The sequence below is a fragment of the Haematobia irritans genome, chromosome 4 (genome assembly GCF_050003625.1).
Source record: "Haematobia irritans isolate KBUSLIRL chromosome 4, ASM5000362v1, whole genome shotgun sequence".
Taxonomy (NCBI): domain Eukaryota; kingdom Metazoa; phylum Arthropoda; class Insecta; order Diptera; family Muscidae; genus Haematobia; species Haematobia irritans.
Window position 1 is genome coordinate 85,649,991 of NC_134400.1, and position 11,543 is coordinate 85,661,533.

The window sequence follows — 11,543 nt, forward strand, 5'->3', positions numbered from 1 at the left end:
ATGGTATTGAAAATGGGCCATATCGGACCACGTTTACGTATAGCCCTCATATAAACCGATCCCCAAATTTGACTTAGGGAGCCTCCCGGAGCAGCAAAATTCATCCGATCCGGTTGAAATTTGGTACGTGGTCTTAGTATACGGTCTCTAACAACCATGCAAAAATTGGTCCATATCGGTCCATAATTATATATAGCCCCCATATAAACCGATCCCCAGATTTGACCTCCGGAGCCTCTGGGAGGGGCAAAATTCATCCGATCCGATTGAAATTTGGTACCTGATGTTAGTATATGGTCTCTAACAACCATGCAAAAATTGGTCCATATCGGTCCATAATTATATATAGCCCCCATATAAACCGATCCCCAGATTTGACCTCCGGAGACTTTTGGAGGGGCAAAATTCATCCGATCCGGTGGAAATTTGGTACCTGATGTTAGTATACGGCCTCTAACAACCATGCAAAAATTGGTCCATATCGGTCCATAATTATATATAGCTCCCATATAAACCGATCCCTAGATTTGACCACCGGAGCCTCTTGGAGGAGCAAAATTCATCCGATCCGGTTGAAATTTAGTACGTGGTCTTAGTATACGGTTTTTAACAACCATGCAAAAATTGGTCCATATCGGTCCATAATTATATATAGCCCCCATATAAACCGATCCCCAGATTTGAACTCCGGAGCCTCTTGGAGGGGCAAAATTCATCCGATCCGGTTGAAATTTGGTACCTGATGTTAGTTTATGGCCTCTAATAACCATGCAAAAATTGGTCGATATCGGTCCATAATTATATATAGCCCCCATATAAACCGATCCCCAGATTTGACCTCCGGAGCCTCTTGGAAGAGCAAAATTCATCCGATCCAGTTGAAATTTGGTACATGGTGTTAGTATACAACCATGCAAAAATTGGTCCATATCGGTCCATAATTATATATAGTTCCCATATAAACCGTCCCCAGATTTGACGTCCGGAACCTCTTGGAGGAGCAAAAGTCATCCGATACGGTTGAAATTTGGTACATTTTGTCAATATATGGCCTCTAACAGCCATGTAAAAATTGGTCCATATCGGTCCTTAGTTATATATAGCCGATGACTTATTACACAAAAATTGGTCCATATCGCCAAAAATAATCTACCAAAACTTTATTTCCATAGAAAATTTTGTCAAATTTTATTACTATAGAAAGTCTTGTCAAAATTTCATTTCTATAGAAAGTTTTGTCAAAAGTTTATTTCTATACAAATGTTTGTCAAAATTTTATTTCCATAGAAAATTTTGTCAAAATTTTATTTCTATAGAAAATTTTGTAATCTACCAAAACTTTATTTCCATAGAAAATTTTGTCAAATTTTATTACTATAGAAAGTTTTGTTAAAATTTCATTTCTATAGAAAGTTTTGTCAAAAGTTTATTTCTATAGAAATGTTTGTCAAAATTTTATTTCTATAGAAAATTTTGTAAAAAAATTATTTCTGTAGAAAATTTTGTCAACATTTTATTTCTATACAAAATTTTGTCAAAATTTTATTTCTATACAAAATTTTGTCAACATTTTATTTCTATAGAAATTTTTGTCAAAATTGTATTGCTATAGAAAATTTTGTCAACATTTTACTTCCATAGAAAATTTTGTCAACATTTTATTTCTATAGAAAATTTTGTCAAGTTTTTATTTCTATAGAAAATTTTGTCAAATTTTTATTTCTATAGAAAATTTTGGCAAAATTTTAATTCTATAGAAAATTTTGTCAAGGTTTCATTTCTATAGAAAATTTTGTCAAAATTTTATTTCTATAGAAAATTTTGTCAAACTAGATTATATACGTATTTTATCGGCCTTTTTTTGTTTAATATATACCCCGTATGGGCTAACTTACAATTTAGAAGACAGTGTTAAAAAGTTTTACGATACCTTGCCATCGGCAAGTGTTATCGCAACCCAAGTAATTCGATTGTGGATGACAGCCTTTAGTAGAAGTTCCTACGCAATCCATGGTGGAGGGTACATAAGATTCGGCCTGGCCGAACTTACGGCCGTATATACTTGTTTTTTCCTTTACATTGTCTGTTATTTTTACATTTTATGATATATTTGTTTTTGTACTATTAATTTTTGTGAAAAAAAAAACTAAAATAAAAAATGTAATTAAATCCAATATGAGTGTTTTTATTTGTCAAGTTTTTTTTCAAAATCAAGTTTTTTTGGCAAATGTCAAGCTTTTTGACAAATTGGATCTGGCAAGCCTAGTGCAGCTTTATGTCGACACATAGATCTGTATACTTTGTAGTAACCGATTTCATTGCAAATAATTTTTTTTCTTTTTTGTAGTTGGAGGTATCATCAGATGGCTACTGCATCAACCGAATAGTTCGGCCAATTCAACAATTAAAACATAACACTTTGACCGATAACATTTGCTAATGTCATAATCGTCATACAGTCGTGTCATCCATCTTTACACTCAAAACAAAAGCGAATTAAAGGAACTAAAAAAGGGGAAAATATACACAAGTGAAGTATAAAGATTTACTAAATTCGTGTCTCCCACAAAATAGTTCAGAATTTCTTAAAATGTCCTTAGTTTTTCTTTTGTGCTTATTTCTGTTTTTCTTATTTATTTTATTATTATTTCGGCTTGAGGTCCTTTTAATAAAAATTCGTTTTTACAATTTTTGATTAATTATTAAATTTTTTATCCAATATTTCGTTAACATCGTTAGTCCTCGGCGGGGATATTACAATTGTTGCACAAATAAACAAAAATGTAGAGCCAGTTTACATCTGTTTATTATGAAAGTTAATAATAAATCAACATTAAACAATTAATTGATTAAATTTAATAATTAATCAAAAGTCAAAAACCGATGTAATAATAAAATAAATTTCTTAAAATTTGTAAATTATACGAATACCATCCCTCCAATACTTATTAACATAGAGCATACATACAAATAATCGAGAGCGAATATTTATTTAGCTACATAACATTTAATTTATTATTGTTATTATGGGTATTGAATTACATTATGTACTAAAACTTAGCCTATTCACAAAGATTATTTGTATAATTTTTCCATTGCTTTCTGTCTCTAGCTATTGTTCTAAGTTCGCTAAAAAATGTGGGGCTTCCTCTTCTTCTCTGGGGATTCCAATCCAGTGCAACATGAGTTACATCGCTAGTGTCCTTTCGTAACGTATGTCCAACACTCAAAAAAAGTGAACTCTCTATTTCCCTAAAGCCAATTTAAGTTTATTTTAGTTCATGGAATTATTATGTTTGGAGAAAGTTTCCTTTACTCTAATAATTTTTTGTGTACGTTAAAAAATTATTAGAGTAAAGATTAACTATATTCGTGTCTTCCACAAAATAGTTCAGAATTTCTTTAAATTTGCAAATTTTACCAAAAATTCGTATGTCACTAAAGACATTCTTGCAATTTTGAACTCCAAGATTTCCTTCAAATTACAAAATTTTCTTTAAAAAGTGAAAAAAACTTAGTTATGTCCAATAAATTTTCTTGAATTTGTCGAAAAATATTTACTTATTTTTATGACATCGGCGTGATGCCAACGTTTGTAATACTGTTTAGTTAAAATTTTCTACAAATATTCAAAATTTTCTAAAATTAACCGAAAGTTTTCTTCTTGGTGCGTTCACTGTTTTTCAGTGAAGGCATCTATATTTTCTGCATTTCATTTCACGAACTATTTCAGTTTAGTTTGTCACTTGCAGTAAGTGTTCGTTGGAAATTGGCCTTGGCCACCATAGTCTTAAGATTTTGCAAAGACACCTGGTACGCTATGTTGGTATACATCATGTACCAAATTTCAACCGGATGGTACATGATGTTAGAATATGCCCTCGCACAACCGTGCATAAATTGGTCGATATCGGTTCTTAATAAATCGATGACCAAGATTTGACTTCTGAAGCCTCATTTAGGAATAAATTTCATTCAATCCGATTGAAAATTGGCCATATAACTACCATTCGAAAATTGATTCATATCGGTTCATAATTATTTATAGACTCCTTTATATAAATCGATCAAGAACAAAATATCTAATATGGAATACATATAGACTAACTTACAATTTAGAAGACAATGTTATGAAATAAAACTCTACCTTGCCATCGACCAGAAACTTTAGTCTTTAGTACAATTTTGTACGCTATCCATGGTGGAAGGTACATAAGGTTCGGTCTGGACGAACTTTCCGCCATATATACTTATTTTCATTGTACGTATATAACGTTTACACTAGGGATGTGGAGTCGAGTCAATTTTGCTCGACGCCGGCTCCGACTCAGACTCCAGCATTTCTTATTAGCCTCGACTCCGACTCCGGAGTCGACTCCAGGTGGTGTACCTAAATCTCATTTTAACACTATTCCAATTGTAATTTGTGTAAGGTGTAGTGTTCCAAAAATAGACCGATATAAGTACTCTATTATGCCATATGCGTTTATATGTCCAAAAGAACTCTAATTTTAAATTTTGATACGACTCGACGACAAACCTCAGCATTTTAGGGATGTAAAGAACTCTAAATTTTAATTTCAGGCCAATAAGTTAAAATAGGACACAAGAAACATCAAAATATGGGTATAACAACAATCTCTAGAATATATATTTATAAAACCACAAAATTTCAAAAAATAATTAGACTTCCAGAAGTTTAAGAAGTAAAATCCTGGAATTAATCTATATAGGCATTTTGTAAAAACTAAATATATATAAAATATAAATACTAACAAAAAGATACACAAAAATCAAAATGTCGGGCTAATCAGATAGAAAGTTTAGATGTTAAAAAAAATAATGTGTCGGCTATATAAAACAAATTTAAACTGCCAAAAATTAGGACGGGCGGAATTTCAAATAACCACTACCATACAACAGATGACAGCAATAGCAGTAACGAGTGGTTCTATAGAAGTAAAATGGTGAAACATTGATTTATAAATGGTTTTATTAGTTATGGGCATTAGAGGCCATTAATTTAATGTAAAGAATTTTAAGTGGCTTTGATGAAACAAACTTTCTCCTAAAAGACCGGCTCAGATGGCACGTTGGCAGAGGTTTAGTTTAAAATTACAGCTTCCAAGGACATCGGGTGTATAAGGAGATTTCTTAAGTAATTATGTAGGGCTATCTCAAAATCTGAGAAATTTCCGCATTTATTTATGGATCTCAAATAACTCTAAATTCGAAATTTCTGACAAATCTTAAGAAAATTTTAGACTGGGAAAAATTTCTTAAAACAAATCAGAAGTTGGGTTTATATGTAGGTGCTATATCACAAAATTTTCCGGTATGACCCATCTTCGAACATACCTGCCAAAAAAGAAAAGAACTTTAGGTTCGTCTGCTATATTGCCTTAAAGTTATACCTTTATCAAGAGGGTCAAAAATCTATATTTTAATATGTTAAAAATGGACAATACAATTGATCAATTAAGCCCATATTCCAGTAAAACCCACTTTTTATATCAGCGTGAAATTTCACCCATATAAATACACTTTGATTGGCCTGAAATCCAGTACTTCGTTTTTCGTTGTTCGATTAAAAATCCTAATGGAATCTAATTTGTCGAAAGATTTCTTTAGTTACAACGATATGAAGTGTTTTTCAAATTTTGGTTCGCCGGAGTCGGAGTCGAGCAAAATTTCTACGACTACGGCTCCGACTCCAGCAAAATCTTCAGACCCAAGATTCCGACTCCGGCTCCGACTCCACAGCCCTGGTTCACACTACAAATGCTACCTTTTATAATTGAAATAAAAACTTTTCAACTGAAACCGTGTAACTTTAGTTATTTTAGCAGATAAAACAAAAAGTAATCCAAATGAAAGCTCCTAGTGAAAGTTTTTTTTTTTTTTTTTTAATGAAAATTTTTCATTTGAATTGTAAAAGGTTTAATTTCATTTGACATTGGGGTTCATTTGCCCTGAAAGAAAATGCTTTATAAGAAATTGGAATGTCATTTGACTAAATTTTTTTTCTTTAAATATTTTGTAGTTCACCATTTTAGCTCGAAACCAATGCTGTTAGCACCTATTGGAACCTGTTTATTTTCATAATTTATTATGATTATAAATAAATAAATAGTTCATCATTAGTTTACTGGTAGTACATAAAATCCAGTATTTTTTTGCAAATAAAAATATGTATGTATTTTTTGAAACAGTATTAGCGATTATCTCCAATTGTTCTATTTCCCATCATACAGAATCTCTTGTGAACTCAATGACATGTACAAATAAATTTCGAAAATTATTGCTGGGAATTAAATATTTATAGTCGCCTTGCTTGCTGTACAAGTCCATCAAATAAAAATGAATTTCAAATTGAAATATATATTTTTTTTACAATACTTTATGCATTCAATATGCAAATTTTAGACGTATCATACTGTAGACACTTACCAACAATGTTGCTGCGAGCTTCGCATTCTTTGGCGGCTGGTGTTGATGGTGATGACGGCATTTGCTTTGACATTGAATGCAAGAAATGTTGTAACGGCGAATGATCTAATTTTTGAATTGTTTCCCTTGCAGTTTCTTTGCAGCTCTCAGTTGATATCAAAAGCAATATTCAAATGTCTGTCCTTCTATCTCTGGTGGCACTTCAATGTTCTCTTCAGAGGAAGGAATTGCAAAAAATTGGTCTAATATTTCGTATTTTTCTTTTTGGTTATTTTAGTTTTACAGCGCCGCTTTGTCTTCTGAAATAGGAACGTTGAACTCGTTTATGCAGTTGTTTCTCTCGTTATAGTTTTTTTTTTTTCTTCAAGAGAAGAAATGACCCACAAAATGTAATTCTTTGCCAACAAGAAATAACAACAAAATGTAGTTCTCTTGAAAAATGTATTCTAGGGATGCACTCGCAAAAAAGTATACTTGACTACGATCCAAACATTCGGCTTCTTTAAAATAAAGAAATATTTTTTGAACTACGTTGAAAACACGAGTAATGGATAGAGATCCGGAATGTCCATGGTCTGCGACTGTAATTTTTGTCTGCCCAGGGCATCAATACCGTATATAAGAAAAATTTTATTAATAAAACTGTCTGCAATCATGTGAGCGGTTTAGAAGTAATGTCAACCTGAAGTTGGTTGCAATTGGCATCAGCCACACTGTATATTGGGGCTATATCAAAATATGGACCGATATAAAGCAAATTTGACACAGGTCTACCTAGATTTATAATGTGAAGCAAATAGTGCGCCGACCACGTTGGACAATTTGGCTTAATTTTAGAAAACTTACATTAATTTTAGGAAATTTTAACTAAACTGTATTAAAAACTCAGATGTCGCGCGGATTTCACAAATATTTTTTGACAAATTAAAAAAAAAATGTTTGAAGGAAAAAATTGAATTTAAAAATTTCAAAAAGTTTTTAGTACCATATGAAGTTATGATGAAGTTCTGAACTATTTTGTGGAAGATACAAATTAGAGGTGTTGACGTGACACGAAATTGTCGTGACTCACGAAAATTTTCGTGAGTCGTGAGTCACGCTCATGACAACAGCGTGAGTGTGCGTGAGCGTGACTAACAAACCAAACTGTCGTGCGTGAGCGTGAGTCACGAAAATAATATCTTCGTGAGTGTGCGTGAGTAACGAATTACACTCATGAAAATATTCCTGCTCACCAACATAAAACGCTTAAGAGTTTAATTAAATTACAATTTTAGTGACACCTGGGATGTTAAGAGTTTAATAACACTCTTGATTTTAATAATGCTCATGTTTTCAGACACTTCGGTAAGGTAAATTAATCATAAAATTATTCGTGAGTCACGATATTTTTCGTGAGTCACGACGTTTTCGTACGTGAGTGTGCGTGAGTGTGAGTCCTACCAAAAAATATCGTGCGTGAGTGTGCGTGAGTATGATTTTTCAATCGTGAGTGTGCGTGAGCGTGAGTAAACTATTGCTCACGTGCACACCTCTAATACAAATAGAATTGTGGGTGATACAAATAGAAGGCCCTATATGGCTTTAGTGCCATATAGGGTTAACTATTTTTTGAGTGTACGTGGACCTGGTATAGCCCGAATTTGATGTTTTCAGGCAAAAAATGAATCTAAGCCAAAATCGTAGCAATAGCTCCATTAATGATGGCTACGGTGAAATTACAACAGACAAGTGGACATCGTGAGATCGACTTAGAATTTCTCCTTGATAAGAAATATGTTATATAGATTTTATATAGTCGGAAATCGCAATTTCGGTGTGTTACAAACGAAATGCGAAACTTGTAATATTCATAATGGGTATAAAAAACTTAAAAAAAATAAGTAAACATGTTAGATACACTGATAAATATATTGTCTTTATATGGAAGATTATCCTACACAAATTTTACATAAAATTAAGGACGAATTTCCTTAAAATTATGACATTTCAAATAAATGAAAGTTTTTTAATCATTGCTTCAAAAACATTTTCATTAAATTTAGGACACAAATCTTGGATGTTGACCTTCCCATAAGGATTTGGCTATCGATTCCCAGCCAAAGCTGTGGCTTCTTTAAAATAAGGCTTTAAATCTAGGATGAACAAAATTAAGATATTTTACACACTGAAAAAACAGTGAACCCACCAGGAAGATGACTATCGATTAATTTTATAAAATTTTGAATATTTGTATTTCATGTCATAAAACTAAGTAAATATTTTTCGACAAATTCAAAACTAAGTTTTTTCACTTGTTAAAGAAAATTTTGTAGTTTGAAGGAAAAACTTGGAGTTCAAAATTGCAAGAATGTCTTTAGTGACATACGAAGTTCATGATGGACGCATTGTTGGTAAAATTTACAAATTTAAAGAAATTCTGAACTATTTTGTGGAAGACACGAATTTAGTTAATCTTTATGCTTCCTTTGAGTATATTTTTTTTCCTCGGTTTTAGTTAATTTAACTAACGTACACAAAAAGTTATTAGAGTAAAGGAAACTTTTTCCAAACATAATCATTCCATGAACTAAAATAAAGTTAAATTGGCTTTAGTGAAATAGAGAGTTCACTTTTTTTTGAGTGCAGATCTGATTAATCGAAAGTTCATTCTTTTTTTGTGATATAATCATAAAGCTAGTCATGTACAAACCAATGTCAGTTTAATAATCCAAATGATAACAGATTATTCACACTGGTTTTCTTAACTCAAAAAAAAAACAAAGATGCTAATCCTCAATGTGTAATATTTTAAGCAAATTTAAAGATTCAATATATCCGTTGATTTAAAGACCATTTCTTTAAATTAAAAACGTTTTCTGTACTTTAAGGAAAATTTGCCTTACTTCAAAGACCTACTACTTTAACATAGGGACGAAAGTTTCCAAAATCTGTTTCGTAAATTTAATGAAGAAAAATGAAGCAAAGACTATAAGATTTCTTTTAATAAAAATGTCAGTATTTTAAAGAATATTGTGTAAAATTTAGGTTGCATAATCTTATTATCATATTAAATCAATATTTTTTTTAAGTGTGCTTTCCCATTTTCAGTACATACAAACTAATAAAACAATTAACTTTTTATTTTGCTATTATTAGAAACTTTTGAATGTAAAAGTTGATATTTGGGACCGCGACAACTGCCCCGCATGTTCTTTAGCATTTGATCATCGTAATTTGTAGGAATAATTTAAAGTATTATGGGAAGTTTATTGATTTCGACATTAAAAAAAGATAAAACCTAATATCACGCCGCCTCCGTCAACCACCAACATACTGTACTAGAGGACACATTCTTCTTTAACCCTGGACAGTCATCCTTATTTTTTGTACATTAACGTCATCCTTCGTCATTTTGACTACGGCTGATTTCAAGACGCTATAATTTTCATCGTGAGCGAAAAAGTGAACCAAACTTGAATTTATTTTCTTATTCAATTTGGTTTTAATTAGTATAAAACAAAAATTCATAAAACAGTCTAATTAGTATAACTTAAATTTACCATTTCCCAATAGACTAAAATGCATTTTAAATCGAAAATGAAATTACGTGTCGTCATTTTGACGAATGATGACTGTCTAGGGTTAAGAATAAAATATCGAAAAATTAAAAAAAAAAGTCGGTACACTTTGTGGTATATAAACAAACTGCAAAACACACGAAATTTCATAAGTTTTTTTTTTGCATTTATTGGTATTAGTATTATTATTTATTATTGTTTTTTTTTGTGTTTTTGCAAATGACAGATGTTTTTCGAAAAAAATTTTTTTTTTGTTTTCTCTAAATTTGCTTTGTTGACTTTTTTGTCTTAAAGACACACTTTTACATGTTCACAATTCATGTCTAAAATAAATCATCCTCAACCATATGCACACATGATGTCCATTTCGATGCGTCCAAGAGTCGCATTGAACGCATAAGGAAAAAAAATATTATTGAGACAATTGTTTGCATCCGTCTGTCTCAGATAAGAGCACTAAGTTTTTATTTTTGTTTTGCCAAAACAACAACACACCGGCAAGCTTTTTATTATCTTCGCTGTTTTTGTTGCCTTGATGCACATTTGGTAAAATTTATGCGACAACAGACTTCGTTCTTGGCCGCCTTAAACACTCGAGAGATAAATTCACTACAAAAACATTGTCTTCATCGAGTCTCTGATCTCGCCCATATTAAATATCATTCGCGTTTGTCATAAATTGACGTTGTTGTTGGTTTCTTTTTTTTTTCTTTGTTTATGGTCGATTTCCACTACGCGTATGCCGCTTGTTATTATTTTGGTCGAATAAAGGGCTTTCGTTTTTTTTTTTACTCTCGCAATATGCTACTCTACTAACACTGGATGAAAGCCATCTCTGATGGCTGCTTATGCGTTATGACCATGTGTTGTTGGCCGATAGACAAACTGACGTTATTTATTCCTTTGCACTTTTACTTCCAATTCTCTACTTTGTTTTACGTACGGTTTACGAGTAGAGCTGCAGCATTTATGCAGGTGTAACATGCGGAGTGTGATAGAGAGAGAGAGAGAGAGAGAGAGAATGTGTGTATTAGTTTGCTATATGAAATTATATGAGCATGAATGTGTGTACATGTGCTCAGGGCTAGTGCGCTAGTGCCAATGTGAACCCTTTTTTGTTGTTGAGCAAAGTGCATTTGATTGTCATAAACACGCTTTTTGCAAAGTACCGTTCGCTACTGAGCTCGTTTTTTAGGCGAACAAATACTTTTATAGATTTTACCATGTGTCCGACGCTGGCTACATATTTTCGGTTTTTGATGTTTTTGCTGGCGTTGGTTTTCCTTTTTAGTGGAGTACTTTTGCCAAGTTGTGTTGTTTTAAGTTTGTTCTCTTTGTTGGTTTGTTGTATTGTTGTTAGTTTCGTCTGCAAAATGTTTGTTGTACAGCTGTGAGCTAAAAGTAAGGTGAATTTGCAGCAGTCAAAGCTTACAATTATATTTACAATTAATTGAAAATGAATAAATGTAATAAAAACGGAAAATCCTCTTACTGAAAAAAACCATCGTGGGCACCAAGATTTCTTGTCCTTAA

The 11,543-nt window shown here is 32.0% G+C and overlaps 1 protein-coding gene across 4 annotated transcripts in view; it reads right to left on the minus strand.

The window, feature by feature from the left end:
• Positions 1 to 11,176, minus strand: part of LOC142235594 (protein rhomboid-like) — a 286,257-nt gene extending 275,081 nt beyond the window's left edge. Inside the window, exons 1-2 of one of the 4 annotated variants that reach the window (XM_075306855.1) lie at positions 11,083 to 11,176; positions 6,451 to 6,749 (exon numbers count right to left, since the gene is read on the minus strand). The gene's annotated coding sequence lies outside the window, so the exon portion shown is untranslated. Of the gene's footprint in view, positions 1 to 6,450; positions 6,750 to 10,505 lie in introns of all 4 variants that reach the window. The other 3 variants (XM_075306854.1, XM_075306852.1, XM_075306853.1) reach the window with 3 other exon arrangements.
• Positions 11,177 to 11,543: the final 367 nt, after the last annotated feature.